The 26,805-nt window shown below is 46.2% G+C and overlaps 46 non-coding genes across 46 annotated transcripts; 16 read left to right on the forward strand and 30 right to left on the reverse strand.

Annotated features, from left to right (window-relative positions):
* Positions 1-2,294: 2,294 nt before the first annotated feature.
* Positions 2,295-2,367, reverse strand: trnar-ccg (transfer RNA arginine (anticodon CCG)). The gene has a single exon. It is a non-coding gene; the product is annotated as a tRNA-Arg (tRNA).
* Positions 2,368-2,503: 136 nt separating this feature from the next.
* On the forward strand, positions 2,504-2,575 carry trnap-ugg (transfer RNA proline (anticodon UGG)). The gene has a single exon. It is a non-coding gene; the product is annotated as a tRNA-Pro (tRNA).
* A 688-nt stretch (positions 2,576-3,263) lies between these two features.
* trnap-cgg (transfer RNA proline (anticodon CGG)) lies at positions 3,264-3,335 on the forward strand. The gene has a single exon. It is a non-coding gene; the product is annotated as a tRNA-Pro (tRNA).
* Positions 3,336-3,991: 656 nt separating this feature from the next.
* Positions 3,992-4,063, forward strand: trnap-agg (transfer RNA proline (anticodon AGG)). Its single transcript has one exon. It is a non-coding gene; the product is annotated as a tRNA-Pro (tRNA).
* A 619-nt stretch (positions 4,064-4,682) lies between these two features.
* Positions 4,683-4,755, reverse strand: trnar-ccg (transfer RNA arginine (anticodon CCG)). Its single transcript has one exon. It is a non-coding gene; the product is annotated as a tRNA-Arg (tRNA).
* Positions 4,756-5,200: 445 nt separating this feature from the next.
* Positions 5,201-5,273, forward strand: trnap-ugg (transfer RNA proline (anticodon UGG)). Its single transcript has one exon. It is a non-coding gene; the product is annotated as a tRNA-Pro (tRNA).
* Positions 5,274-5,569: 296 nt separating this feature from the next.
* trnap-cgg (transfer RNA proline (anticodon CGG)) lies at positions 5,570-5,641 on the forward strand. Its single transcript has one exon. It is a non-coding gene; the product is annotated as a tRNA-Pro (tRNA).
* A 340-nt stretch (positions 5,642-5,981) lies between these two features.
* trnar-ccg (transfer RNA arginine (anticodon CCG)) lies at positions 5,982-6,054 on the reverse strand. Its single transcript has one exon. It is a non-coding gene; the product is annotated as a tRNA-Arg (tRNA).
* Positions 6,055-6,190: 136 nt separating this feature from the next.
* Positions 6,191-6,262, forward strand: trnap-ugg (transfer RNA proline (anticodon UGG)). Its single transcript has one exon. It is a non-coding gene; the product is annotated as a tRNA-Pro (tRNA).
* Positions 6,263-6,950: 688 nt separating this feature from the next.
* Positions 6,951-7,023, forward strand: trnap-cgg (transfer RNA proline (anticodon CGG)). The gene has a single exon. It is a non-coding gene; the product is annotated as a tRNA-Pro (tRNA).
* Positions 7,024-7,508: 485 nt separating this feature from the next.
* On the reverse strand, positions 7,509-7,580 carry trnap-agg (transfer RNA proline (anticodon AGG)). Its single transcript has one exon. It is a non-coding gene; the product is annotated as a tRNA-Pro (tRNA).
* A 136-nt stretch (positions 7,581-7,716) lies between these two features.
* On the forward strand, positions 7,717-7,789 carry trnar-ccg (transfer RNA arginine (anticodon CCG)). Its single transcript has one exon. It is a non-coding gene; the product is annotated as a tRNA-Arg (tRNA).
* Positions 7,790-9,136: 1,347 nt separating this feature from the next.
* Positions 9,137-9,208, reverse strand: trnap-cgg (transfer RNA proline (anticodon CGG)). The gene has a single exon. It is a non-coding gene; the product is annotated as a tRNA-Pro (tRNA).
* Positions 9,209-9,514: 306 nt separating this feature from the next.
* trnap-ugg (transfer RNA proline (anticodon UGG)) lies at positions 9,515-9,586 on the reverse strand. Its single transcript has one exon. It is a non-coding gene; the product is annotated as a tRNA-Pro (tRNA).
* Positions 9,587-9,722: 136 nt separating this feature from the next.
* Positions 9,723-9,795, forward strand: trnar-ccg (transfer RNA arginine (anticodon CCG)). The gene has a single exon. It is a non-coding gene; the product is annotated as a tRNA-Arg (tRNA).
* A 1,347-nt stretch (positions 9,796-11,142) lies between these two features.
* trnap-cgg (transfer RNA proline (anticodon CGG)) lies at positions 11,143-11,214 on the reverse strand. Its single transcript has one exon. It is a non-coding gene; the product is annotated as a tRNA-Pro (tRNA).
* A 306-nt stretch (positions 11,215-11,520) lies between these two features.
* Positions 11,521-11,592, reverse strand: trnap-ugg (transfer RNA proline (anticodon UGG)). Its single transcript has one exon. It is a non-coding gene; the product is annotated as a tRNA-Pro (tRNA).
* A 311-nt stretch (positions 11,593-11,903) lies between these two features.
* Positions 11,904-11,975, reverse strand: trnap-ugg (transfer RNA proline (anticodon UGG)). The gene has a single exon. It is a non-coding gene; the product is annotated as a tRNA-Pro (tRNA).
* Positions 11,976-12,111: 136 nt separating this feature from the next.
* Positions 12,112-12,184, forward strand: trnar-ccg (transfer RNA arginine (anticodon CCG)). Its single transcript has one exon. It is a non-coding gene; the product is annotated as a tRNA-Arg (tRNA).
* Positions 12,185-12,803: 619 nt separating this feature from the next.
* Positions 12,804-12,875, reverse strand: trnap-agg (transfer RNA proline (anticodon AGG)). The gene has a single exon. It is a non-coding gene; the product is annotated as a tRNA-Pro (tRNA).
* A 656-nt stretch (positions 12,876-13,531) lies between these two features.
* Positions 13,532-13,603, reverse strand: trnap-cgg (transfer RNA proline (anticodon CGG)). Its single transcript has one exon. It is a non-coding gene; the product is annotated as a tRNA-Pro (tRNA).
* Positions 13,604-13,909: 306 nt separating this feature from the next.
* On the reverse strand, positions 13,910-13,981 carry trnap-ugg (transfer RNA proline (anticodon UGG)). The gene has a single exon. It is a non-coding gene; the product is annotated as a tRNA-Pro (tRNA).
* A 311-nt stretch (positions 13,982-14,292) lies between these two features.
* On the reverse strand, positions 14,293-14,364 carry trnap-ugg (transfer RNA proline (anticodon UGG)). Its single transcript has one exon. It is a non-coding gene; the product is annotated as a tRNA-Pro (tRNA).
* A 136-nt stretch (positions 14,365-14,500) lies between these two features.
* Positions 14,501-14,573, forward strand: trnar-ccg (transfer RNA arginine (anticodon CCG)). Its single transcript has one exon. It is a non-coding gene; the product is annotated as a tRNA-Arg (tRNA).
* Positions 14,574-15,911: 1,338 nt separating this feature from the next.
* trnap-cgg (transfer RNA proline (anticodon CGG)) lies at positions 15,912-15,983 on the reverse strand. Its single transcript has one exon. It is a non-coding gene; the product is annotated as a tRNA-Pro (tRNA).
* A 306-nt stretch (positions 15,984-16,289) lies between these two features.
* trnap-ugg (transfer RNA proline (anticodon UGG)) lies at positions 16,290-16,361 on the reverse strand. The gene has a single exon. It is a non-coding gene; the product is annotated as a tRNA-Pro (tRNA).
* Positions 16,362-16,672: 311 nt separating this feature from the next.
* Positions 16,673-16,744, reverse strand: trnap-ugg (transfer RNA proline (anticodon UGG)). The gene has a single exon. It is a non-coding gene; the product is annotated as a tRNA-Pro (tRNA).
* A 136-nt stretch (positions 16,745-16,880) lies between these two features.
* Positions 16,881-16,953, forward strand: trnar-ccg (transfer RNA arginine (anticodon CCG)). The gene has a single exon. It is a non-coding gene; the product is annotated as a tRNA-Arg (tRNA).
* A 1,347-nt stretch (positions 16,954-18,300) lies between these two features.
* trnap-cgg (transfer RNA proline (anticodon CGG)) lies at positions 18,301-18,372 on the reverse strand. Its single transcript has one exon. It is a non-coding gene; the product is annotated as a tRNA-Pro (tRNA).
* Positions 18,373-18,678: 306 nt separating this feature from the next.
* Positions 18,679-18,750, reverse strand: trnap-ugg (transfer RNA proline (anticodon UGG)). The gene has a single exon. It is a non-coding gene; the product is annotated as a tRNA-Pro (tRNA).
* A 311-nt stretch (positions 18,751-19,061) lies between these two features.
* On the reverse strand, positions 19,062-19,133 carry trnap-ugg (transfer RNA proline (anticodon UGG)). The gene has a single exon. It is a non-coding gene; the product is annotated as a tRNA-Pro (tRNA).
* A 136-nt stretch (positions 19,134-19,269) lies between these two features.
* On the forward strand, positions 19,270-19,342 carry trnar-ccg (transfer RNA arginine (anticodon CCG)). The gene has a single exon. It is a non-coding gene; the product is annotated as a tRNA-Arg (tRNA).
* A 1,347-nt stretch (positions 19,343-20,689) lies between these two features.
* trnap-cgg (transfer RNA proline (anticodon CGG)) lies at positions 20,690-20,761 on the reverse strand. The gene has a single exon. It is a non-coding gene; the product is annotated as a tRNA-Pro (tRNA).
* A 306-nt stretch (positions 20,762-21,067) lies between these two features.
* On the reverse strand, positions 21,068-21,139 carry trnap-ugg (transfer RNA proline (anticodon UGG)). Its single transcript has one exon. It is a non-coding gene; the product is annotated as a tRNA-Pro (tRNA).
* A 311-nt stretch (positions 21,140-21,450) lies between these two features.
* Positions 21,451-21,522, reverse strand: trnap-ugg (transfer RNA proline (anticodon UGG)). The gene has a single exon. It is a non-coding gene; the product is annotated as a tRNA-Pro (tRNA).
* A 136-nt stretch (positions 21,523-21,658) lies between these two features.
* trnar-ccg (transfer RNA arginine (anticodon CCG)) lies at positions 21,659-21,731 on the forward strand. Its single transcript has one exon. It is a non-coding gene; the product is annotated as a tRNA-Arg (tRNA).
* A 619-nt stretch (positions 21,732-22,350) lies between these two features.
* Positions 22,351-22,422, reverse strand: trnap-agg (transfer RNA proline (anticodon AGG)). Its single transcript has one exon. It is a non-coding gene; the product is annotated as a tRNA-Pro (tRNA).
* A 656-nt stretch (positions 22,423-23,078) lies between these two features.
* trnap-cgg (transfer RNA proline (anticodon CGG)) lies at positions 23,079-23,150 on the reverse strand. Its single transcript has one exon. It is a non-coding gene; the product is annotated as a tRNA-Pro (tRNA).
* A 306-nt stretch (positions 23,151-23,456) lies between these two features.
* trnap-ugg (transfer RNA proline (anticodon UGG)) lies at positions 23,457-23,528 on the reverse strand. Its single transcript has one exon. It is a non-coding gene; the product is annotated as a tRNA-Pro (tRNA).
* A 311-nt stretch (positions 23,529-23,839) lies between these two features.
* trnap-ugg (transfer RNA proline (anticodon UGG)) lies at positions 23,840-23,911 on the reverse strand. The gene has a single exon. It is a non-coding gene; the product is annotated as a tRNA-Pro (tRNA).
* A 136-nt stretch (positions 23,912-24,047) lies between these two features.
* trnar-ccg (transfer RNA arginine (anticodon CCG)) lies at positions 24,048-24,120 on the forward strand. Its single transcript has one exon. It is a non-coding gene; the product is annotated as a tRNA-Arg (tRNA).
* Positions 24,121-24,739: 619 nt separating this feature from the next.
* Positions 24,740-24,811, reverse strand: trnap-agg (transfer RNA proline (anticodon AGG)). The gene has a single exon. It is a non-coding gene; the product is annotated as a tRNA-Pro (tRNA).
* A 656-nt stretch (positions 24,812-25,467) lies between these two features.
* trnap-cgg (transfer RNA proline (anticodon CGG)) lies at positions 25,468-25,539 on the reverse strand. The gene has a single exon. It is a non-coding gene; the product is annotated as a tRNA-Pro (tRNA).
* A 306-nt stretch (positions 25,540-25,845) lies between these two features.
* trnap-ugg (transfer RNA proline (anticodon UGG)) lies at positions 25,846-25,917 on the reverse strand. The gene has a single exon. It is a non-coding gene; the product is annotated as a tRNA-Pro (tRNA).
* A 311-nt stretch (positions 25,918-26,228) lies between these two features.
* Positions 26,229-26,300, reverse strand: trnap-ugg (transfer RNA proline (anticodon UGG)). Its single transcript has one exon. It is a non-coding gene; the product is annotated as a tRNA-Pro (tRNA).
* A 136-nt stretch (positions 26,301-26,436) lies between these two features.
* trnar-ccg (transfer RNA arginine (anticodon CCG)) lies at positions 26,437-26,509 on the forward strand. Its single transcript has one exon. It is a non-coding gene; the product is annotated as a tRNA-Arg (tRNA).
* The last annotated feature ends 296 nt before the right edge of the window (positions 26,510-26,805 follow it).

Consider the following 26,805-nt stretch of genomic DNA (forward strand, 5'->3'; position numbering starts at 1 on the left):
GGTTTACTTCCTCCTAGCGCCGCCCTCTGTTGGTACTGAGGGGGTATTGGCTGGTGGCCATCGTTACCAGCCTTCCCACCCATATTACTCCATGGCTGGCCTTTTTTCCGGGCAGCAACAAACACATCAGCAAGTGTGGCAGCTTCAGCAGCAGATTTCGGCCCATGCTCCTTTACCCAAACCTGAAGCTCAGGGGACAGCATTCTCAAGTATTGTTCCATGATCAGGATTTCACCAATTTCATGAAGTGTTTTACCTTGCGGTTGGATCCATTTTACGTACAGCTCTTTTAGCCTCACATACAGCTCCTTGGGGCTTTCCTCAGGTTCCACGTAGAGGGATCTGAACCTCTGCCTGTAGGTCTCAGGGTTAATATCATATTTTTGCAGAATTGTTGTTTTCACTTTATCATAATCATGAGCATCATCTATATCCATATGCACATAGGCTCCTCTGGCCTTACCCGTCAGCAGTGGGAGGAGACGAAACACCCAGTCCACTTTTGGCCACCGACATGCCACTGCAATTCTCTCAAAGGTAATTAGAAAATGTTCAACATCATCATTTTCTGTTAATTTTTCCAGTCTAGGCTCATGAAAAGATCGAGACTGACCTGCTGAAGACATGGTGGGGTGGATTGACTCTATAGAGGGTGAGGCTTGGGCTTTTGGATGATCCACATTCCAATCATAGTCCCCAGAAGGATCTGGCACTGTGGAAGCAGGCTCTGGTACTGGAGATGTGCGAACCTCTACCTCTTGCTGCAGAAGGCGAAACTGATGCTGTAGTGCTTTGAACTGGTACTCCTGGCGGTTAGCTTCCTCTCTCAATTTTACTTCCCTGGTCTCCTGCTGACCCATAAATGACCGCATGATCCCGGCCAGGTCACTCAGCGTTGGCTCTCTGCCATCTTCACCCTCACCACTTGATGCTCCCTTTAGTGCTTCACCTTCCATTGTGTCCTCACCTTCTGCCCGGTGTCCTCTTTCTATATGGGTTGACTCAGTCTTCTTATTCTCTGTCTGGCCGCCTCTTGTCACTCTCCCTCCTCGCATGCTTAAAAAAAAAAAAAAAAAAACCTTGCACTCCTCAACTGGCTAGTCCCACCGCTGCCACCATATGTCAGGGACCAAGCAGTTAAGCAAGAGGAGTCACAAGGGAAGTTCCAAAAGTAAGGGTTTTTATTTCCCATAAATCATTACAACAAAAATAAAGATAAAGGTTTGGGCCCATAAAAGAGGTCAAATAAACAGACGGTAAATAAAGCTTTGAACGTAACAGACTCAAAAAACACAACTGACCTTCCAACAAAAGAAACAAAGGGGACTTATATATTGGCTGACCAAACCAATTGACACACAAGGGAAGACTAACAACAACACTACTACATAAACTACAAATAACAGCAAAACCTACCTAAAAACTTATTCCAAAAGAAATATGCTTTTACTTATCCTCAACTAAACAAAAATACTCAATATAATATAAATCTAACCCCCATAATATCTAAACAGAGAATAAAGCAACCCCCCCAGACATAACAAGCAGTGGTAGGGTCCAATTAGGCCACCTCCCCTATAAAGCTGCTCCTGCTCCAAACGCCACCCCTTTAAGCCAGCCGACTTCCTGAATCTCTCCCGGGTGTGGAATCCAACACTGGTAAGCTCAGAAACAAAATAATTATAGAAACAGAATGGCAATCCAAAAGTAACTAATGTTGCGTGCTCCCAAAAAGATACTTAAATATGATCAACTAAATAAAGTATAATGTGTGTGAAATGAACTAAGTGTCCTGTGATTTATTTGTAACTAAATAAATATCTGCAACAAATGTATAATGTGTATGAGGTTACCGCTCTTAGACTGGTTGTGAGGCCATGGCTGTGGCCATCACAAGACCACAACAGTTTTGAGTTCGGCTCAGTGCTGCAAAGGAATGAGCCAACTCATTCCCAGCAGTTTCAGAGTGATTCAGCCAGTTGGCTCATTCCTTTGCAGCACTGAGCCGAACTCAAAACTGTTGTGGTCTGCTCAAATCCTTGCTGCTGCTCGTGGTCATCTGTCCTATAACTTAGCCCAGATTTGATTTATTTATTTATTTAGAAAAGGGACAGAGTACATGAATCAACATTCATTAATGTAGGTGTACCCAAATTAGCCCCAAGGTTAGGTTTCATCGGTAGTGCCTTTGCCAGATGTTATTAGGCCTAAAACTAGAGAAAAGGGTAAAACATTACAACAATAATACAACCAGAACTTGTCGAACGGCCACCTTAAATGTAGCCCATTAAAGACGACCCAGGTGGGACTTGAACCCACAATCTCCAGCTCCGGAGGCTGATGCCTTATCCATTAGGCCACTGGGCCTTGTCTGCTAAGCTTTGCCTTTGATCTGTAATATGACTTCAAGTGGTTTCTGCTGCTCAAACAACTACACTTTGGTATCTCGACGCCAGGTCGGGTTCCGTTTGTGGCGCCCCCCCGAAAGATTTGCTTTCGACGAGGCTCGTTGGTCTAGGGCTATGATTCTCGCTTTGGGTGCGAGAGGTCCCGGGTTCAAATCCCGGACGAGCCCAGCAACTTCGGAACAAGCAGCCAGCTGGCTCCATCCTTTTGCAGCACTGAGCCAAACTCAAAACTGTCGTTGTTTTGAAATCCTTACTGCTGCTTGAGTTCTCATCTGTACTACAACAGAGCCAAGATTCAGCCAGATGACAAGCGGTAATTTCCTTGAACAGAACGTACTCTGAATCGCTGCCTGCCAGGGAGTGCGGCTTCCTAACGACAAACGCTTTCTATTAAAACTAGTGCCCGCCCATTCTGTTAGAGGCCAGCGTTCGGCGACTGTACAAGTGTACGCAAGTAGTCTGAGACTTCATCAGCCAGGCTCGTTGGTCTAGGGGTATGATTCTCGCTTAGGGTGCGAGAGGTCCCGGGTTTAAATCCCGGACGAGCCCAGCAGTCTCAGCAGGAGCAACCTGTTGGCTCCGTCCTTTGGAGCGCTGAGCCAAACTCAAAACTGCTGTGCATTTGAAATCCTTAAGGCTGTTTGTCTTCATCGGTACTACAATTTAGCCAATAGTCAGCCAGATGACAAGTGTTTATTTCCTTCACAGAACATACTCACAATCGCTGCCTGCCAGGGAGTACGGCTCCCTAACGACAAACGTTTTGCATTAAAACTAGTGCCTGCCCATTCTGTTAAAGGCCAGCGTTCAGTGACTGTACAAGTGTATGCAAGTAGCCCAAATTTTCATTAATCAGGCTCGTTGGTCTAGGGGTATGATTCTCGCTTCGGGTGCGAGAGGTCCCGGGTTCAAATCCCGGACGAGCCCAGCAGTTTCAGAGTGATTCAGCCAGTTGGCTCATTCCTTTGCAGCACTGAGCCGAACTCAAAACTGTTGTGGTCTGCTCAAATCCTTGCTGCTGCTCGTGGTCATCTGTCCTATAACTTAGCTCAGATTTGATTTATTTATTTATTTAGAAAAGGGACAGAGTACATGAATCAACATTCATTAATGTAGGTGTACCCAAATTAGCCCCAAGGTTAGGTTTCATCGGTAGTGCCTTTGCCAGATGTTATTAGGCCTAAAACTAGAGAAAAGGGTAAAACATTACAACAATAATACAACCAGAACTTGTAAACAACTCTGTAAAATACAATTAAAGATATACAAACAGACGATATATATATACACAATAAAAAAAGAAAGATATATCAAAAAATAATCAAAAAAAGATTTGGTATGAGTTAAATAATACTAATTAAAATGTATATTATTGTACTATTTACTAATTACTAACTGTAATTCAGCCAGATGGCAAGTGTTTATTTCCTTGGCAGAACGTACTCAGAATCGCTGCATGCCAGGGAGTACGGCTCCCTAACGACAAACGCTTTCTATTAAAACTAGTGCCTGCTCATTCTGTTAGAAGCCAGGGTTCGGCGACTGTACAAGTGTACGCACGTAGTCTGAGACTTCATCAGCCAGGCTCGTTGGTCTAGGGGTATGATTCTCGCTTAGGGTGCGAGAGGTCCCGGGTTCAAATCCCGGACGAGCCCTCTCACCTTTAGTATGAGTTCAAGGGTTCTCTGACTCTTTTTGCTGTTGCTGCTTTTCTCTATCAACCACTTCATATCTGGCCATTTTACTGCAAGCCACATAGTACTTGACGTCACGTTCTGCAGCATCAGAGGCTGATGCATCGGCCAAATTGAAGTTTTTGCAGGCCTGTAGATGCCGTAGTGGGATTCAAACCATTTTATATCGCTCCTAATTGAATTACCGTGGCTCTTTTGCAGAAACGCTAAGCACAGGTATACTTGTTGCTCTGTGGAGTTTCTTTGAACAAATTATCATTGACTTTTTGCAGCATTTTGTGCCTCTCTGCTTTCGTACGCAAAGCCTTCGTTGTAGGTCTGGTGCAACAGCAAAAAGCGGCCTTTTCCCATTAAGCCACTGGGCTTCTTGCGCAGGTTGCTTTGTGTAATTTCAGCCTGATAGGGCACATGCACGGGCAGGACAGAACAGAGTGACGCACACAAAAACCCAGCACAGCTATCAGAAGTTTGTCTGTTCTATGCTAATTCAGATCTTGCGGTCATCATGGCTACAGGCTTGCTTTGAACAAACCATCCTTGAATTTGTCGAACGGCCACCTTAAATGTAGCCCATTAAAGACGACCCAGGTGGGACTTGAACCCACAATCTCCAGCTCCGGAGGCTGATGCCTTATCCATTAGGCCACTGGGCCTTGTCTGCTAAGCTTTGCCTTTGATCTGTAATATGACTTCAAGTGGTTTCTGCTGCTCAAACAACTACACTTTGGTATCTCGACGCCAGGTCGGGTTCCGTTTGTGGCGCCCCCCCGAAAGATTTGATTTCGACGAGGCTCGTTGGTCTAGGGGTATGATTCTCGCTTAGGGTGCGAGAGGTCCCGGGTTCAAATCCCGGATGAGCCCTCTCACCTTTAGTATGAGTTCAAGGGTTCTCTGACTCTTTTTGCTGTTGCTGCTTTTCTCTATCAACCACTTCATATCTGGCCATTTTACTGCAAGCCACATAGTACCACTGCCAGGGAGTGCGGCTTCCTAACGACAAACGCTTTCTATTAAAACTAGTGCCCGCCCATTCTGTTAGAGGCCAGCGTTCGGCGACTGTACAAGTGTACGCAAGTAGCCCGATGCCTTTAGCAGCCAGGCTCGTTGGTCTAGGGGTATGATTCTCGCTTTGGGTGCGAGAGGTCCCGGGTTTAAATCCCGGACGAGCACAGCAGGAGCAGCCGGTTGGCTCCGTCCTTTGGAGCGCTGAGCCAAACTCAAAACTGCTGTGCTTTTGAAATCCTTAAGGCTGTTTGTCTTCATCGGTACTACAATTTAGCCAATAGTCAGCCAGATGACAAGTGTTTATTTCCTTCACAGAACATACTCACAATGGCTGCCTGCCAGGGAGTACGGCTCCCTAACGACAAACGTTTTGCATTAAAACTAGTGCCTGCCCATTCTGTTAAAGGCCAGCGTTCAGTGACTGTACAAGTGTATGCAAGTAGCCCAAATTTTCATTAATCAGGCTCGTTGGTCTAGGGGTATGATTCTCGCTTCGGGTGCGAGAGGTCCCGGGTTCAAATCCCGGACGAGCCCAGCAGTTTCAGAGTGATTCAGCCAGTTGGCTCATTTCTTTGCAGCACTGAGCCGAACTCAAAACTGTTGTGGTCTGCTCAAATCCTTGCTGCTGCTCGTGGTCATCTGTCCTATAACTTAGCCCAGATTTGATTTATTTATTTATTTAGAAAAGGGACAGAGTACATGAATCAACATTCATTAATGTAGGTGTACCCAAATTAGCCCCAAGGTTAGGTTTCATCGGTAGTGCCTTTGCCAGATGTTATTAGGCCTAAAACTAGAGAAAAGGGTAAAACATTACAACAATAATACAACCAGAACTTGTCGAACGGCCACCTTAAATGTAGCCCATTAAAGACGACCCAGGTGGGACTTGAACCCACAATCTCCAGCTCCGGAGGCTGATGCCTTATCCATTAGGCCACTGGGCCTTGTCTGCTAAGCTTTGCCTTTGATCTGTAATATGACTTCAAGTGGTTTCTGCTGCTCAAACAACTACACTTTGGCAACCCGACGCCAGGTCGGGTTCCGTTTGTGGCGCCCCCCCGAAAGATTTGCTTTCGACGAGGCTCGTTGGTCTAGGGGTATGATTCTCGCTTTGGGTGCGAGAGGTCCCGGGTTCAAATCCCGGACGAGCCCAGCAACTTCGGAACAAGCAGCCAGCTGGCTCCATCCTTTTGCAGCACTGAGCCAAACTCAAAACTGTCGTTGTTTTGAAATCCTTACTGCTGCTTGAGTTCTCATCTGTACTACAACAGAGCCAAGATTCAGCCAGATGACAAGCGGTAATTTCCTTGCACAGAACGTACTCTGAATCGCTGCCTGCCAGGGAGTGCGGCTTCCTAACGACAAACGCTTTCTATTAAAACTAGTGCCCGCCCATTCTGTTAGAGGCCAGCGTTCGGCGACTGTACAAGTGTACGCAAGTAGTCTGAGACTTCATCAGCCAGGCTCGTTGGTCTAGGGGTATGATTCTCGCTTAGGGTGCGAGAGGTCCCGGGTTTAAATCCCGGACGAGCCCAGCAGTCTCAGCAGGAGCAACCTGTTGGCTCCGTCCTTTGGAGCGCTGAGCCAAACTCAAAACTGCTGTGCTTTTGAAATCCTTAAGGCTGTTTGTCTTCATCGGTACTACAATTTAGCCAATAGTCAGCCAGATGACAAGTGTTTATTTCCTTCACAGAACATACTCACAATCGCTGCCTGCCAGGGAGTACGGCACCCTAACGACAAACGTTTTGCATTAAAACTAGTGCCTGCCCATTCTGTTAAAGGCCAGCGTTCAGTGACTGTACAAGTGTATGCAAGTAGCCCAAATTTTCATTAATCAGACTCGTTGGTCTAGGGGTATGATTCTCGCTTCGGGTGCGAGAGGTCCCGGGTTCAAATCCCGGACGAGCCCAGCAGTTTCAGAGTGATTCAGCCAGTTGGCTCATTCCTTTGCAGCACTGAGCCGAACTCAAAACTGTTGTGGTCTGCTCAAATCCTTGCTGCTGCTCGTGGTCATCTGTCCTATAACTTAGCTCAGATTTGATTTATTTATTTATTTAGAAAAGGGACAGAGTACATGAATCAACATTCATTAATGTAGGTGTACCCAAATTAGCCCCAAGGTTAGGTTTCATCGGTAGTGCCTTTGCCAGATGTTATTAGGCTGCTAAAGGCATCGGGCTACTTGCGTACACTTGTACAGTCGCCGAACGCTGGCCTCTAACAGAATGGGCGGGCACTAGTTTTAATAGAAAGCGTTTGTCGTTAGGAAGCCGCACTCCCTGGCAGTGGTACTATGTGGCTTGCAGTAAAATGGCCAGATATGAAGTGGTTGATAGAGAAAAGCAGCAACAGCAAAAAGAGTCAGAGAACCCTTGAACTCATACTAAAGGTGAGAGGGCTCATCCGGGATTTGAACCCGGGACCTCTCGCACCCTAAGCGAGAATCATACCCCTAGACCAACGAGCCTCGTCGAAATCAAATCTTTCGGGGGGGCGCCACAAACGGAACCCGACCTGGCGTCGAGATACCAAAGTGTAGTTGTTTGAGCAGCAGAAACCACTTGAAGTCATATTACAGATCAAAGGCAAAGCTAAGCAGACAAGGCCCAGTGGCCTAATGGATAAGGCATCAGCCTCCGGAGCTGGAGATTGTGGGTTCAAGTCCCACCTGGGTCGTCTTTAATGGGCTACATTTAAGGTGGCCGTTCGACAAATTCAAGGATGGTTTGTTCAAAGCAAGCCTGTAGCCATGATGACCGCAAGATCTGAATTAGCATAGAACAGACAAACTTCTGATAGCTGTGCTGGGTTTTTGTGTGCGTCACTCTGTTCTGTCCTGCCCGTGCATGTGCCATATCAGGCTGAAATTACACAAAGCAACCTGCGCAAGAGGCCCAGTGGCTTAATGGGAAAAGGCCGCTTTTTGCTGTTGCACCAGACCTACAACGAAGGCTTTGCGTACGAAAGCAGAGAGGCACAAAATGCTGCAAAAAGTCAATGATAATTTGTTCAAAGAAACTCCACAGAGCAACAAGTATACCTGTGCTTAGCGTTTCTGCAAAAGAGCCACGGTAATTCAATTAGGAGCGATATAAAATGGTTTGAATCCCACTACGGCATCTACAGGCCTGCAAAAACTTCAATTTGGCCGATGCATCAGCCTCTGATGCTGCAGAACGTGACGTCAAGTACTATGTGGCTTGCAGTAAAATGGCCAGATATGAAGTGGTTGATAGAGAAAAGCAGCAACAGCAAAAAGAGTCAGAGAACCCTTGAACTCATACTAAAGGTGAGAGGGCTCGTCCGGGATTTGAACCCGGGACCTCTCGCACCCTAAGCGAGAATCATACCCCTAGACCAACAAACCTGGCTGATGAAGTCTCAGACTACGTGCGTACACTTGTACAGTCGCCGAACCCTGGCTTCTAACAGAATGAGCAGGCACTAGTTTTAATAGAAAGCGTTTGTCGTTAGGGAGCCGTACTCCCTGGCATGCAGCGATTCTGAGTACGTTCTGCCAAGGAAATAAACACTTGCCATCTGGCTGAATTACAGTTAGTAATTAGTAAATAGTACAGTAATATACATTTTAATTAGTATTATTTAACTCATACCAAATCTTTTTTTGATTATTTTTTGATATATCTTTCTTTTTTTATTGTGTATATATATATCGTCTGTTTGTATATCTTTAATTGTATTTTACAGAGTTGTTTACAAGTTCTGGTTGTATTATTGTTGTAATGTTTTACCCTTTTCTCTAGTTTTAGGCCTAATAACATCTGGCAAAGGCACTACCGATGAAACCTAACCTTGGGGCTAATTTGGGTACACCTACATTAATGAATGTTGATTCATGTACTCTGTCCCTTTTCTAAATAAATAAATAAATCAAATCTGGGCTAAGTTATAGGACAGATGACCACGAGCAGCAGCAAGGATTTGAGCAGACCACAACAGTTTTGAGTTCGGCTCAGTGCTGCAAAGGAATGAGCCAACTGGCTGAATCACTCTGAAACTGCTGGGCTCGTCCGGGATTTGAACCCGGGACCTCTCGCACCCGAAGCGAGAATCATACCCCTAGACCAACGAGCCTGATTAATGAAAATTTGGGCTACTTGCATACACTTGTACAGTCACTGAACGCTGGCCTTTAACAGAATGGGCAGGCACTAGTTTTAATGCAAAACGTTTGTCGTTAGGGAGCCGTACTCCCTGGCAGGCAGCGATTGTGAGTATGTTCTGTGAAGGAAATAAACACTTGTCATCTGGCTGACTATTGGCTAAATTGTAGTACCGATGAAGACAAACAGCCTTAAGGATTTCAAAAGCACAGCAGTTTTGAGTTTGGCTCAGCGCTCCAAAGGACGGAGCCAACAGGCTGCTCCTGCTGAGACTGCTGGGCTCGTCCGGGATTTAAACCCGGGACCTCTCACACCCAAAGCAAGAATCATACCCCTAGACCAACGAGCCTCGTCGAAAGCAAATCTTTCGGGGGGGCGCCACAAACGGAACCCGACCTGGCGTCGAGATACCAAAGTGTAGTTGTTTGAGCAGCAGAAACCACTTGAAGTCATATTACAGATCAAAGGCAAAGCTTAGCAGACAAGGCCCAGTGGCCTAATGGATAAGGCATCAGCCTCCGGAGCTGGAGATTGTGGGTTCAAGTCCCACCTGGGTCGTCTTTAATGGGCTACATTTAAGGTGGCCGTTCGACAAATTCAAGGATGGTTTGTTCAAAGCAAGCCTGTAGCCATGATGACCGCAAGATCTGAATTAGCATAGAACAGACAAACTTCTGATAGCTGTGCTGGGTTTTTGTGTGCGTCACTCTGTTCTGTCCTGCCCGTGCATGTGCCCTATCAGGCTGAAATTACACAAAGCAACCTGCGCAAGAGGCCCAGTGGCTTAATGGGAAAAGGCCGCTTTTTGCTGTTGCACCAGACCTACAACGAAGGCTTTGCGTACGAAAGCAGAGAGGCACAAAATGCTGCAAAAAGTCAATGATAATTTGTTCAAAGAAACTCCACAGAGCAACAAGTATACCTGTGCTTAGCGTTTCTGCAAAAGAGCCACGGTAATTCAATTAGGAGCGATATAAAATGGTTTGAATCCCACTACGGCATCTACAGGCCTGCAAAAACTTCAATTTGGCCGATGCATCAGCCTCTGATGCTGCAGAACGTGACGTCAAGTACTATATGGCTTGCAGTAAAATGGCCAGATATGAAGTGGTTGATAGAGAAAAGCAGCAACAGCAAAAAGAGTCAGAGAACCCTTGAACTCATACTAAAGGTGAGAGGGCTCATCCGGGATTTGAACCCAGGACCTCTCGCACCCTAAGCGAGAATCATACCCCTAGACCAACGAGCCTGGCTGATGAAGTCTCAGACTACGTGCGTACACTTGTACAGTCGCCGAACCCTGGCTTCTAACAGAATGAGCAGGCACTAGTTTTAATAGAAAGCGTTTGTCGTTAGGGAGCCGTACTCCCTGGCATGCAGCGATTCTGAGTACGTTCTGCCAAGGAAATAAACACTTGCCATCTGGCTGAATTACAGTTAGTAATTAGTAAATAGTACAATAATATACATTTTAATTAGTATTATTTAACTCATACCAAATCTTTTTTTGATTATTTTTTGATATATCTTTCTTTTTTTATTGTGTATATATATATCGTCTGTTTGTATATCTTTAATTGTATTTTACAGAGTTGTTAACAAGTTCTGGTTGTATTATTGTTGTAATGTTTTACCCTTTTCTCTAGTTTTAGGCCTAATAACATCTGGCAAAGGCACTACCGATGAAACCTAACCTTGGGGCTAATTTGGGTACACCTACATTAATGAATGTTGATTCATGTACTCTGTCCCTTTTCTAAATAAATAAATAAATCAAATCTGGGCTAAGTTATAGGACAGATGACCACGAGCAGCAGCAAGGATTTGAGCAGACCACAACAGTTTTGAGTTCGGCTCAGTGCTGCAAAGGAATGAGCCAACTGGCTGAATCACTCTGAAACTGCTGGGCTCGTCCGGGATTTGAACCCGGGACCTCTCACACCCGAAGCGAGAATCATACCCCTAGACCAACGAGCCTGATTAATGAAAATTTGGGCTACTTGCATACACTTGTACAGTCACTGAACGCTGGCCTTTAACAGAATGGGCAGGCACTAGTTTTAATGCAAAACGTTTGTCGTTAGGGAGCCGTACTCCCTGGCAGGCAGCGATTGTGAGTATGTTCTGTGAAGGAAATAAACACTTGTCATCTGGCTGACTATTGGCTAAATTGTAGTACCGATGAAGACAAACAGCCTTAAGGATTTCAATAGCACAGCAGTTTTGAGTTTGGCTCAGCGCTCCAAAGGACGGAGCCAACAGGCTGCTCCTGCTGAGACTGCTGGGCTCGTCCGGGATTTAAACCCGGGACCTCTCGCACCCAAAGCAAGAATCATACCCCTAGACCAACGAGCCTGGCTGCTAAAGGCATCGGGCTACTTGCGTACACTTGTACAGTCGCCGAACGCTGGCCTCTAACAGAATGGGCGGGCACTAGTTTTAATAGAAAGCGTTTGTCGTTAGGAAGCCGCACTCCCTGGCAGGCAGCGATTCAGAGTACGTTCTGTGCAAGGAAATAACCGCTTGTCATCTGGCTGAATCTTGGCTCTGTTGTAGTACAGATGAGAACTCAAGCAGCAGTAAGGATTTCAAAGCCACGACAGTTTTGAGTTTGGCTCAGTGCTGCAAAAGGATGGAGCCAGCTGGCTGCTTGTTCCGAAGCTGCTGGGCTCGTCCGGGATTTGAACCCGGGACCTCTCGCACCCAAAGCGAGAATCATACCCCTAGACCAACGAGCCTCGTCGAAAGCAAATCTTTCGGGGGGGCGCCACAAACGGAACCCGACCTGGCGTCGAGATACCAAAGTGTAGTTGTTTGAGCAGCAGAAACCACTTGAAGTCATATTACAGATCAAAGGCAAAGCTTAGCAGACAAGGCCCAGTGGCCTAATGGATAAGGCATCAGCCTCCGGAGCTGGAGATTGTGGGTTCAAGTCCCACCTGGGTCGTCTTTAATGGGCTACATTTAAGGTGGCCGTTCGACAAATTCAAGGATGGTTTGTTCAAAGCAAGCCTGTAGCCATGATGACCGCAAGATCTGAATTAGCATAGAACAGACAAACTTCTGATAGCTGTGCTGGGTTTTTGTGTGCGTCACTCTGTTCTGTCCTGCCCGTGCATGTGCCCTATCAGGCTGAAATTACACAAAGCAACCTGCGCAAGAGGCCCAGTGGCTTAATGGGAAAAGGCCGCTTTTTGCTGTTGCACCAGACCTACAACGAAGGCTTTGCGTACGAAAGCAGAGAGGCACAAAATGCTGCAAAAAGTCAATGATAATTTGTTCAAAGAAACTCCACAGAGCAACAAGTATACCTGTGCTTAGCGTTTCTGCAAAAGAGCCACGGTAATTCAATTAGGAGCGATATAAAATGGTTTGAATCCCACTACGGCATCTACAGGCCTGCAAAAACTTCAATTTGGCCGATGCATCAGCCTCTGATGCTGCAGAACGTGACGTCAAGTACTATGTGGCTTGCAGTAAAATGGCCAGATATGAAGTGGTTGATAGAGAAAAGCAGCAACAGCAAAAAGAGTCAGAGAACCCTTGAACTCATACTAAAGGTGAGAGGGCTCGTCCGGGATTTGAACCCGGGACCTCTCGCACCCTAAGCGAGAATCATACCCCTAGACCAACGAGCCTGGCTGATGAAGTCTCAGACTACGTGCGTACACTTGTACAGTCGCCGAACCCTGGCTTCTAACAGAATGAGCAGGCACTAGTTTTAATAGAAAGCGTTTGTCGTTAGGGAGCCGTACTCCCTGGCATGCAGCGATTCTGAGTACGTTCTGCCAAGGAAATAAACACTTGCCATCTGGCTGAATTACAGTTAGTAATTAGTAAATAGTACAATAATATACATTTTAATTAGTATTATTTAACTCATACCAAATCTTTTTTTGATTATTTTTTGATATATCTTTCTTTTTTTATTGTGTATATATATATCGTCTGTTTGTATATCTTTAATTGTATTTTACAGAGTTGTTTACAAGTTCTGGTTGTATTATTGTTGTAATGTTTTACCCTTTTCTCTAGTTTTAGGCCTAATAACATCTGGCAAAGGCACTACCGATGAAACCTAACCTTGGGGCTAATTTGGGTACACCTACATTAATGAATGTTGATTCATGTACTCTGTCCCTTTTCTAAATAAATAAATAAATCAAATCTGGGCTAAGTTATAGGACAGATGACCACGAGCAGCAGCAAGGATTTGAGCAGACCACAGCAGTTTTGAGTTCGGCTCAGTGCTGCAAAGGAATGAGCCAACTGGCTGAATCACTCTGAAACTGCTGGGCTCGTCCGGGATTTGAACCCGGGACCTCTCGCACCCGAAGCGAGAATCATACCCCTAGACCAACAAGCCTGAATAATGAAAATTTGGGCTACTTGCATACACTTGTACAGTCACTGAACGCTGGCCTTTAACAGAATGGGCAGGCACTAGTTTTAATGCAAAACGTTTGTCGTTAGGGAGCCGTACTCCCTGGCAGGCAGCGATTGTGAGTATGTTCTGTGAAGGAAATAAACACTTGTCATCTGGCTGACTATTGGCTAAATTGTAGTACCGAAGAAGACAAACAGCCTTAAGGATTTCAATAGCACAGCAGTTTTGAGTTTGGCTCAGCGCTCCAAAGGACGGAGCCAACAGGCTGCTCCTGCTGAGACTGCTGGGCTCGTCCGGGATTTAAACCCGGGACCTCTCGCACCCAAAGCAAGAATCATACCCCTAGACCAACGAGCCTGGCTGCTAAAGGCATCGGGCTACTTGCGTACACTTGTACAGTCGCCGAACGCTGGCCTCTAACAGAATGGGCGGGCACTAGTTTTAATAGAAAGCGTTTGTCGTTAGGAAGCCGCACTCCCTGGCAGGCAGCGATTCAGAGTACGTTCTGTGCAAGGAAATAACCGCTTGTCATCTGGCTGAATCTTGGCTCTGTTGTAGTACAGATGAGAACTCAAGCAGCAGTAAGGATTTCAAAGCCACGACAGTTTTGAGTTTGGCTCAGTGCTGCAAAAGGATGGAGCCAGCTGGCTGCTTGTTCCGAAGCTGCTGGGCTCGTCCGGGATTTGAACCCGGGACCTCTCGCACCCAAAGCGAGAATCATACCCCTAGACCAACGAGCCTCGTCGAAAGCAAATCTTTCGGGGGGGCGCCACAAACGGAACCCGACCTGGCGTCGAGATACCAAAGTGTAGTTGTTTGAGCAGCAGAAACCACTTGAAGTCATATTACAGATCAAAGGCAAAGCTTAGCAGACAAGGCCCAGTGGCCTAATGAATAAGGCATCAGCCTCCGGAGCTGGAGATTGTGGGTTCAAGTCCCACCTGGGTCGTCTTTAATGGGCTACATTTAAGGTGGCCGTTCGACAAATTCAAGGATGGTTTGTTCAAAGCAAGCCTGTGACCGCAAGATCTGAATTAGCATAGAACAGACAAACTTCTGATAGCTGTGCTGGGTTTTTGTGTGCGTCACTCTGTTCTGTCCTGCCCGTGCATGTGCCCTATCAGGCTGAAATTACACAAAGCAACCTGCGCAAGAGGCCCAGTGGCTTAATGGGAAAAGGCCGCTTTTTGCTGTTGCACCAGACCTACAACGAAGGCTTTGCGTACGAAAGCAGAGAGGCACAAAATGCTGCAAAAAGTCAATGATAATTTGTTCAAAGAAACTCCACAGAGCAACAAGTATACCTGTGCTTAGCGTTTCTGCAAAAGAGCCACGGTAATTCAATTAGGAGCGATATAAAATGGTTTGAATCCCACTACGGCATCTACAGGCCTGCAAAAACTTCAATTTGGCCGATGCATCAGCCTCTGATGCTGCAGAACGTGACGTCAAGTACTATGTGGCTTGCAGTAAAATGGCCAGATATGAAGTGGTTGATAGAGAAAAGCAGCAACAGCAAAAAGAGTCAGAGAACCCTTGAACTCATACTAAAGGTGAGAGAGCTCGTCCGGGATTTGAACCCGGGACCTCTCGCACCCTAAGCGAGAATCATACCCCTAGACCAACGAGCCTGGCTGATGAAGTCTCAGACTACGTGCGTACACTTGTACAGTCGCCGAACCCTGGCTTCTAACAGAATGAGCAGGCACTAGTTTTAATAGAAAGCGTTTGTCGTTAGGGAGCCGTACTCCCTGGCATGCAGCGATTCTGAGTACGTTCTGCCAAGGAAATAAACACTTGCCATCTGGCTGAATTACAGTTAGTAATTAGTAAATAGTACAGTAATATACATTTTAATTAGTATTATTTAACTCATACCAAATCTTTTTTTGATTATTTTTTGATATATCTTTCTTTTTTTATTGTGTATATATATATCGTCTGTTTGTATATCTTTAATTGTATTTTACAGAGTTGTTTACAAGTTCTGGTTGTATTATTGTTGTAATGTTTTACCCTTTTCTCTAGTTTTAGGCCTAATAACATCTGGCAAAGGCACTACCGATGAAACCTAACCTTGGGGCTAATTTGGGTACACCTACATTAATGAATGTTGATTCATGTACTCTGTCCCTTTTCTAAATAAATAAATAAATCAAATCTGGGCTAAGTTATAGGACAGATGACCACGAGCAGCAGCAAGGATTTGAGCAGACCACAGCAGTTTTGAGTTCGGCTCAGTGCTGCAAAGGAATGAGCCAACTGGCTGAATCACTCTGAAACTGCTGGGCTCGTCCGGGATTTGAACCCCGGACCTCTCGCACCCGAAGCGAGAATCATACCCCTAGACCAACGAGCCTGATTAATGAAAATTTGGGCTACTTGCATACACTTGTACAGTCACTGAACGCTGGCCTTTAACAGAATGGGCAGGCACTAGTTTTAATGCAAAACGTTTGTCGTTAGGGAGCCGTACTCCCTGGCAGGCAGCGATTGTGAGTATGTTCTGTGAAGGAAATAAACACTTGTCATCTGGCTGACTATTGGCTAAATTGTAGTACCGATGAAGACAAACAGCCTTAAGGATTTCAAAAGCACAGCAGTTTTGAGTTTGGCTCAGCGCTCCAAAGGACGGAGCCAACAGGCTGCTCCTGCTGAGACTGCTGGGCTCGTCCGGGATTTAAACCCGGGACCTCTCGCACCCAAAGCGAGAATCATACCCCTAGACCAACGAGCCTGGCTGCTAAAGGCATCGGGCTACTTGCGTACACTTGTACAGTCGCCGAACGCTGGCCTCTAACAGAATGGGCGGGCACTAGTTTTAATAGAAAGCGTTTGTCGTTAGGAAGCCGCACTCCCTGGCAGGCAGCGATTCAGAGTACGTTCTGTGCAAGGAAATAACCGCTTGTCATCTGGCTGAATCTTGGCTCTGTTGTAGTACAGATGAGAACTCAAGCAGCAGTAAGGATTTCAAAACCACGACAGTTTTGAGTTTGGCTCAGTGCTGCAAAAGGATGGAGCCAGCTGGCTGCTTGTTCCGAAGTTGCTGGGCTCGTCCGGGATTTGAACCCGGGACCTCTCGCACCCAAAGCGAGAATCATACCCCTAGACCAACGAGCCTCGTCGAAAGCAAATCTTTCGGCGGGGCGCCACAAACGGAACCCGACCTGGCGTCGAGATACCAAAGTGTAGTTGTTTGAGCAGCAGAAACCACTTGAAGTCATATTACAGATCAAAGGCAAAGCTTAGCAGACAAGGCCCAGTGGCCTAATGGATAAGGCATCAGCCTCCGGAGCTGGAGATTGTGGGTTCAAGTCCCACCTGGGTCGTCTTTAATGGGCTACATTTAAGGTGGCCGTTCGACAAATTCAAGGATGGTTTGTTCAAAGCAAGCCTGTAGCCATGATGACCGCAAGATCTGAATTAGCATAGAACAGACAAACTTCTGATAGCTGTGCTGGGTTTTTGTGTGCGTCACTCTGTTCTGTCCTGCCCGTGCATGTGCCCTATCAGGCTGAAATTACACAAAGCAACCTGCGCAAGAGGCCCAGTGGCTTAATGGGAAAAGGCCGCTTTTTGCTGTTGCACCAGACCTACAACGAAGGCTTTGCGTACGAAAGCAGAGAGGCACAAAATGCTGCAAAAAGTCAATGATAATTTGTTCAAAGAAACTCCACAGAGCAACAAGTATACCTGTGCTTAGCGTTTCTGCAAAAGAGCCACGGTAATTCAATTAGGAGCGATATAAAATGGTTTGAATCCCACTACGGCATCTACAGGCCTGCAAAAACTTCAATTTGGCCGGTGCATCAGCCTCTGATGCTGCAGAACGTGACGTCAAGTACTATGTGGCTTGCAGTAAAATGGCCAGATATGAAGTGGTTGATAGAGAAAAGCAGCAACAGCAAAAAGAGTCAGAGAACCCTTGAACTCATACTAAAGGTGAGAGGGCTCATCCGGGATTTGAACCCGGGACCTCTCGCACCCTAAGCGAGAATCATACCCCTAGACCAACAAACCTGGCTGATGAACTCTCAGACTACGTGCGTACACTTGTACAGTCGCCGAACCCTGGCTTCTAACAGAATGAGCAGGCACTAGTTTTAATAGAAAGCGTTTGTCTTTAGGGAGCCGTACTCCCTGGCATGCAGCGATTCTGAGTACGTTCTGCCAAGGAAATAAACACTTGCCATCTGGCTGAATTACAGTTAGTAATTAGTAAATAGTACAGTAATATACATTTTAATTAGTATTATTTAACTCATACCAAATCTTTTTTTGATTATTTTTTGATATATCTTTCTTTTTTTATTGTGTATATATATATCGTCTGTTTGTATATCTTTAATTGAATTTTACAGAGTTGTTTACAAGTTCTGGTTGTATTATTGTTGTAATGTTTTACCCTTTTCTCTAGTTTTAGGCCTAATAACATCTGGCAAAGGCACTACCGATGAAACCTAACCTTGGGGCTAATTTGGGTACACCTACATTAATGAATGTTGATTCATGTACTCTGTCCCTTTTCTAAATAAATAAATAAATCAAATCTGGGCTAAGTTATAGGACAGATGAACACGAGCAGCAGCAAGGATTTGAGCAGACCACAACAGTTTTGAGTTCGGCTCAGTGCTGCAAAGGAATGAGCCAACTGGCTGAATCGCTCTGAAACTGCTGGGCTCGTCCGGGATTTGAACCCAGGACCTCTCGCACCCGAAGCGAGAATCATACCCCTAGACCAACGAGCCTGATTAATGAAAATTTGGGCTACTTGCATACACTTGTACAGTCACTGAACGCTGGCCTTTAACAGAATGGGCAGGCACTCGTTTTAATGCAAAACGTTTGTCGTTAGGGAGCCGTACTCCCTGGCAGGCAGCGATTGTGAGTATGTTCTGTGAAGGAAATAAACACTTGTCATCTGGCTGACTATTGGCTAAATTGTAGTACCGATGAAGACAAACAGCCTTAAGGATTTCAAAAGCACAGCAGTTTTGAGTTTGGCTCAGCGCTCCAAAGGACGGAGCCAACAGGTTGCTCCTGCTGAGACTGCTGGGCTCGTCCGGGATTTAAACCCGGGACCTCTCGCACCCAAAGCGAGAATCATACCCCTAGACCAACGAGCCTGGCTGCTAAAGGCATCGGGCTACTTGCGTACACTTGTACAGTCGCCGAACGCTGGCCTCTAACAGAATGGGCGGGCACTAGTTTTAATAGAAAGCGTTTGTCGTTAGGAAGCCGCACTCCCTGGCAGGCAGCGATTCAGAGTACGTTCTGTGCAAGGAAATTACCGCTTGTCATCTGGCTGAATCTTGGCTCTGTTGTAGTACAGATGAGAACTCAAGCAGCAGTAAGGATTTCAAAACCACGACAGTTTTGAGTTTGGCTCAGTGCTGCAAAAGGATGGAGCCAGCTGGCTGCTTGTTCCGAAGTTGCTGGGCTCGTCCGGGATTTGAACCCGGGACCTCTCGCACCCAAAGCGAGAATCATACCCCTAGACCAACGAGCCTCGTCGAAAGCAAATCTTTCGGGGGGGCGCCACAAACGGAACCCGACCTGGCGTCGAGATACCAAAGTGTAGTTGTTTGAGCAGCAGAAACCACTTGAAGTCATATTACAGATCAAAGGCAAAGCTTAGCAGACAAGGCCCAGTGGCCTAATGGATAAGGCATCAGCCTCCGGAGCTGGAGATTGTGGGTTCAAGTCCCACCTGGGTCGTCATTAATGGGCTACATTTAAGGTGGCCGTTCGACAAATTCAAGGATGGTTTGTTCAAAGCAAGCCTGTAGCCATGATGACCGCAAGATCTGAATTAGCATAGAACAGACAAACTTCTGATAGCTGTGCTGGGTTTTTGTGTGCGTCACTCTGTTCTGTCCTGCCCGTGCATGTGCCCTATCAGGCTGAAATTACACAAAGCAACCTGCGCAAGAGGCCCAGTGGCTTAATGGGAAAAGGCCGCTTTTTGCTGTTGCACCAGACCTACAACGAAGGCTTTGCGTACGAAAGCAGAGAGGCACAAAATGCTGCAAAAAGTCAATGATAATTTGTTCAAAGAAACTCCACAGAGCAACAAGTATACCTGTGCTTAGCGTTTCTGCAAAAGAGCCACGGTAATTCAATTAGGAGCGATATAAAATGGTTTGAATCCCACTACGGCATCTACAGGCCTGCAAAAACTTCAATTTGGCCGATGCATCAGCCTCTGATGCTGCAGAACGTGACGTCAAGTACTATGTGGCTTGCAGTAAAATGGCCAGATATGAAGTGGTTGATAGAGAAAAGCAGCAACAGCAAAAAGAGTCAGAGAACCCTTGAACTCATACTAAAGGTGAGAGGGCTCGTCCGGGATTTGAACCCTGGACCTCTCGCACCCTAAGCGAGAATCATACCCCTAGACCAACGAGCCTGGCTGATGAAGTCTCAGACTACGTGCGTACACTTGTACAGTCGCCGAACCCTGGCTTCTAACAGAATGAGCAGGCACTAGTTTTAATAGAAAGCGTTTGTCGTTAGGGAGCCGTACTCCCTGGCATGCAGCGATTCTGAGTACGTTCTGCCAAGGAAATAAACACTTGCCATCTGGCTGAATTACAGTTAGTAATTAGTAAATAGTACAATGATATACATTTTAATTAGTATTATTTAACTCATACCAAATCTTTTTTTGATTATTTTTTTATATATCTTTCTTTTTTTATTGTGTATATATATATCGTCTGTTTGTATATCTTTAATTGTATTTTACAGAGTTGTTTACAAGTTCTGGTTGTATTATTGTTGTAATGTTTTACCCTTTTCTCTAGTTTTAGGCCTAATAACATCTGGCAAAGGCACTACCGATGAAACCTAACCTTGGGGCTAATTTGGGTACACCTACATTAATGAATGTTGATTCATGTACTCTGTCCCTTTTCTAAATAAATAAATAAATCAAATCTGGGCTAAGTTATAGGACAGATGACCACGAGCAGCAGCAAGGATTTGAGCAGACCACAACAGTTTTGAGTTCGGCTCAGTGCTGCAAAGGAATGAGCCAACTGGCTGAATCGCTCTGAAACTGCTGGGCTCGTCCGGGATTTGAACCCGGGACCTCTCGCACCCGAAGCGAGAATCATACCCCTAGACCAACGAGCCTGATTAATGAAAATTTGGGCTACTTGCATACACTTGTACAGTCACTGAACGCTGGCCTTTAACAGAATGGGCAGGCACTAGTTTTAATGCAAAACGTTTGTCGTTAGGGAGCCGTACTCCCTGGCAGGCAGCGATTGTGAGTATGTTCTGTGAAGGAAATAAACACTTGTCATCTGGCTGACTTTTGGCTAAATTGTAGTACCGATGAAGACAAACAGCCTTAAGGATTTCAAAAGCACAGCAGTTTTGAGTTTGGCTCAGCGCTCCAAAGGACGGAGCCAACAGGCTGCTCCTGCTGAGACTGCTGGGCTCGTCCGGGATTTAAACCCGGGACCTCTCGCACCCAAAGCGAGAATCATACCCCTAGACCAACGAGCCTGGCTGCTAAAGGCATCGGGCTACTTGCGTACACTTGTACAGTCGCCGAACGCTGGCCTCTAACAGAATGGGCGGGCACTAGTTTTAATAGAAAGCGTTTGTCGTTAGGAAGCCGCACTCCCTGGCAGGCAGCGATTCAGAGTACGTTCTGTGCAAGGAAATTACCGCTTGTCATCTGGCTGAATCTTGGCTCTGTTGTAGTACAGATGAGAACTCAAGCAGCAGTAAGGATTTCAAAGCCACGACAGTTTTGAGTTTGGCTCAGTGCTGCAAAAGGATGGAGCCAGCTGGCTGCTTGTTCCGAAGCTGCTGGGCTCGTCCGGGATTTGAACCCGGGACCTCTCGCACCCAAAGCGAGAATCATACCCCTAGACCAACGAGCCTCGTCGAAAGCAAATCTTTCGGGGGGGCGCCACAAACGGAACCCGACCTGGCGTCGAGATACCAAAGTGTAGTTGTTTGAGCAGCAGAAACCACTTGAAGTCATATTACAGATCAAAGGCAAAGCTTAGCAGACAAGGCCCAGTGGCCTAATGGATAAGGCATCAGCCTCCGGAGCTGGAGATTGTGGGTTCAAGTCCCACCTGGGTCGTCTTTAATGGGCTACATTTAAGGTGGCCGTTCGACAAATTCAAGGATGGTTTGTTCAAAGCAAGCCTGTAGCCATGATGACCGCAAGATCTGAATTAGCATAGAACAGACAAACTTCTGATAGCTGTGCTGGGTTTTTGTGTGCGTCACTCTGTTCTGTCCTGCCCGTGCATGTGCCCTATCAGGCTGAAATTACACAAAGCAACCTGCGCAAGAGGCCCAGTGGCTTAATGGGAAAAGGCCGCTTTTTGCTGTTGCACCAGACCTACAACGAAGGCTTTGCGTACGAAAGCAGAGAGGCACAAAATGCTGCAAAAAGTCAATGATAATTTGTTCAAAGAAACTCCACAGAGCAACAAGTATACCTGTGCTTAGCGTTTCTGCAAAAGAGCCACGGTAATTCAATTAGGAGCGATATAAAATGGTTTGAATCCCACTACGGCATCTACAGGCCTGCAAAAACTTCAATTTGGCCGATGCATCAGCCTCTGATGCTGCAGAACGTGACGTCAAGTACTATGTGGCTTGCAGTAAAATGGCCAGATATGAAGTGGTTGATAGAGAAAAGCAGCAACAGCAAAAAGAGTCAGAGAACCCTTGAACTCATACTAAAGGTGAGAGGGCTCGTCCGGGATTTGAACCCGGGACCTCTCGCACCCTAAGCGAGAATCATACCCCTAGACCAACGAGCCTGGCGGGTGAAGTCTCAGACTACGTGCGTACACTTGTACAGTCGCCGAACCCTGGCTTCTAACAGAATGAGCAGGCACTAGTTTTAATAGAAAGCGTTTGTCGTTAGGGAGCCGTACTCCCTGGCATGCAGCGATTCTGAGTACGTTCTGCCAAGGAAATAAACACTTGCCATCTGGCTGAATTACAGTTAGTAATTAGTAAATAGTACAATAATATACATTTTAATTAGTATTATTTAACTCATACCAAATCTTTTTTTGATTATTTTTTGATATATCTTTCTTTTTTTATTGTGTATATATATATCGTCTGTTTGTATATCTTTAATTGTATTTTACAGAGTTGTTTACAAGTTCTGGTTGTATTATTGTTGTAATGTTTTACCCTTTTCTCTAGTTTTAGGCCTAATAACATCTGGCAAAGGCACTACCGATGAAACCTAACCTTGGGGCTAATTTGGGTACACCTACATTAATGAATGTTGATTCATGTACTCTGTCCCTTTTCTAAATAAATAAATAAATCAAATCTGGGCTAAGTTATAGGACAGATGACCACGAGCAGCAGCAAGGATTTGAGCAGACCACAACAGTTTTGAGTTCGGCTCAGTGCTGCAAAGGAATGAGCCAACTGGCTGAATCGCTCTGAAACTGCTGGGCTCGTCCGGGATTTGAACCCGGGACCTCTCGCACCCGAAGCGAGAATCATACCCCTAGACCAACGAGCCTGATTAATGAAAATTTGGGCTACTTGCATACACTTGTACAGTCACTGAACGCTGGCCTTTAACAGAATGGGCAGGCACTAGTTTTAATGCAAAACGTTTGTCGTTAGGGAGCCGTACTCCCTGGCAGGCAGCGATTGTGAGTATGTTCTGTGAAGGAAATAAACACTTGTCATCTGGCTGACTTTTGGCTAAATTGTAGTACCGATGAAGACAAACAGCCTTAAGGATTTCAAAAGCACAGCAGTTTTGAGTTTGGCTCAGCGCTCCAAAGGACGGAGCCAACAGGCTGCTCCTGCTGAGACTGCTGGGCTCGTCCGGGATTTAAACCCGGGACCTCTCGCACCCAAAGCAAGAATCATACCCCTAGACCAACGAGCCTGGCTGCTAAAGGCATCGGGCTACTTGCGTACACTTGTACAGTCGCCGAACGCTGGCCTCTAACAGAATGGGCGGGCACTAGTTTTAATAGAAAGCGTTTGTCGTTAGGAAGCCGCACTCCCTGGCAGGCAGCGATTCAGAGTACGTTCTGTGCAAGGAAATAACCGCTTGTCATCTGGCTGAATCTTGGCTCTGTTGTAGTACAGATGAGAACTCAAGCAGCAGTAAGGATTTCAAAGCCACGACAGTTTTGAGTTTGGCTCAGTGCTGCAAAAGGATGGAGCCAGCTGGCTGCTTGTTCCGAAGCTGCTGGGCTCGTCCGGGATTTGAACCCGGGACCTCTCGCACCCAAAGCGAGAATCATACCCCTAGACCAACGAGCCTCGTCGAAAGCAAATCTTTCGGGGGGGCGCCACAAACGGAACCCGACCTGGCGTCGAGATACCAAAGTGTAGTTGTTTGAGCAGCAGAAACCACTTGAAGTCATATTACAGATCAAAGGCAAAGCTTAGCAGACAAGGCCCAGTGGCCTAATGGATAAGGCATCAGCCTCCGGAGCTGGAGATTGTGGGTTCAAGTCCCACCTGGGTCGTCTTTAATGGGCTACATTTAAGGTGGCCGTTCGACAAATTCAAGGATGGTTTGTTCAAAGCAAGCCTGTAGCCATGATGACCGCAAGATCTGAATTAGCATAGAACAGACAAACTTCTGATAGCTGTGCTGGGTTTTTGTGTGCGTCACTCTGTTCTGTCCTGCCCGTGCATGTGCCCTATCAGGCTGAAATTACACAAAGCAACCTGCGCAAGAGGCCCAGTGGCTTAATGGGAAAAGGCCGCTTTTTGCTGTTGCACCAGACCTACAACGAAGGCTTTGCGTACGAAAGCAGAGAGGCACAAAATGCTGCAAAAAGTCAATGATAATTTGTTCAAAGAAACTCCACAGAGCAACAAGTATACCTGTGCTTAGCGTTTCTGCAAAAGAGCCACGGTAATTCAATTAGGAGCGATATAAAATGGTTTGAATCCCACTACGGCATCTACAGGCCTGCAAAAACTTCAATTTGGCCGATGCATCAGCCTCTGATGCTGCAGAACGTGACGTCAAGTACTATGTGGCTTGCAGTAAAATGGCCAGATATGAAGTGGTTGATAGAGAAAAGCAGCAACAGCAAAAAGAGTCAGAGAACCCTTGAACTCATACTAAAGGTGAGAGGGCTCGTCCGGGATTTGAACCCGGGACCTCTCGCACCCTAAGCGAGAATCATACCCCTAGACCAACGAGCCTGGCGGGTGAAGTCTCAGACTACGTGCGTACACTTGTACAGTCGCCGAACCCTGGCTTCTAACAGAATGAGCAGGCACTAGTTTTAATAGAAAGCGTTTGTCGTTAGGGAGCCGTACTCCCTGGCATGCAGCGATTCTGAGTACGTTCTGCCAAGGAAATAAACACTTGCCATCTGGCTGAATTACAGTTAGTAATTAGTAAATAGTACAATAATATACATTTTAATTAGTATTATTTAACTCATACCAAATCTTTTTTTGATTATTTTTTGATATATCTTTCTTTTTTTATTGTGTATATATATATCGTCTGTTTGTATATCTTTAATTGTATTTTACAGAGTTGTTTACAAGTTCTGGTTGTATTATTGTTGTAATGTTTTACCCTTTTCTCTAGTTTTAGGCCTAATAACATCTGGCAAAGGCACTACCGATGAAACCTAACCTTGGGGCTAATTTGGGTACACCTACATTAATGAATGTTGATTCATGTACTCTGTCCCTTTTCTAAATAAATAAATAAATCAAATCTGGGCTAAGTTATAGGACAGATGACCACGAGCAGCAGCAAGGATTTGAGCAGACCACAACAGTTTTGAGTTCGGCTCAGTGCTGCAAAGGAATGAGCCAACTGGCTGAATCGCTCTGAAACTGCTGGGCTCGTCCGGGATTTGAACCCGGGACCTCTCGCACCCGAAGCGAGAATCATACCCCTAGACCAACGAGCCTGATTAATGAAAATTTGGGCTACTTGCATACACTTGTACAGTCACTGAACGCTGGCCTTTAACAGAATGGGCAGGCACTAGTTTTAATGCAAAACGTTTGTCGTTAGGGAGCCGTACTCCCTGGCAGGCAGCGATTGTGAGTATGTTCTGTGAAGGAAATAAACACTTGTCATCTGGCTGACTTTTGGCTAAATTGTAGTACCGATGAAGACAAACAGCCTTAAGGATTTCAAAAGCACAGCAGTTTTGAGTTTGGCTCAGCGCTCCAAAGGACGGAGCCAACAGGCTGCTCCTGCTGAGACTGCTGGGCTCGTCCGGGATTTAAACCCGGGACCTCTCGCACCCAAAGCGAGAATCATACCCCTAGACCAACGAGCCTGGCTGCTAAAGGCATCGGGCTACTTGCGTACACTTGTACAGTCGCCGAACGCTGGCCTCTAACAGAATGGGCGGGCACTAGTTTTAATAGAAAGCGTTTGTCGTTAGGAAGCCGCACTCCCTGGCAGGCAGCGATTCAGAGTACGTTCTGTGCAAGGAAATTACCGCTTGTCATCTGGCTGAATCTTGGCTCTGTTGTAGTACAGATGAGAACTCAAGCAGCAGTAAGGATTTCAAAACCACGACAGTTTTGAGTTTGGCTCAGTGCTGCAAAAGGATGGAGCCAGCTGGCTGCTTGTTCCGAAGTTGCTGGGCTCGTCCGGGATTTGAACCCGGGACCTCTCGCACCCAAAGCGAGAATCATACCCCTAGACCAACGAGCCTCGTCGAAAGCAAATCTTTCGGGGGGGCGCCACAAACGGAACCCGACCTGGCGTCGAGATACCAAAGTGTAGTTGTTTGAGCAGCAGAAACCACTTGAAGTCATATTACAGATCAAAGGCAAAGCTTAGCAGACAAGGCCCAGTGGCCTAATGGATAAGGCATCAGCCTCCGGAGCTGGAGATTGTGGGTTCAAGTCCCACCTGGGTCGTCATTAATGGGCTACATTTAAGGTGGCCGTTCGACAAATTCAAGGATGGTTTGTTCAAAGCAAGCCTGTAGCCATGATGACCGCAAGATCTGAATTAGCATAGAACAGACAAACTTCTGATAGCTGTGCTGGGTTTTTGTGTGCGTCACTCTGTTCTGTCCTGCCCGTGCATGTGCCCTATCAGGCTGAAATTACACAAAGCAACCTGCGCAAGAGGCCCAGTGGCTTAATGGGAAAAGGCCGCTTTTTGCTGTTGCACCAGACCTACAACGAAGGCTTTGCGTACGAAAGCAGAG

This window comes from Rhinichthys klamathensis, unplaced genomic scaffold (genome assembly GCF_029890125.1).
Source record: "Rhinichthys klamathensis goyatoka isolate OS25496 unplaced genomic scaffold, OSU_Roscu_1.1 h1tg000223l_1, whole genome shotgun sequence".
NCBI classification, from domain to species: domain Eukaryota; kingdom Metazoa; phylum Chordata; class Actinopteri; order Cypriniformes; family Leuciscidae; genus Rhinichthys; species Rhinichthys klamathensis.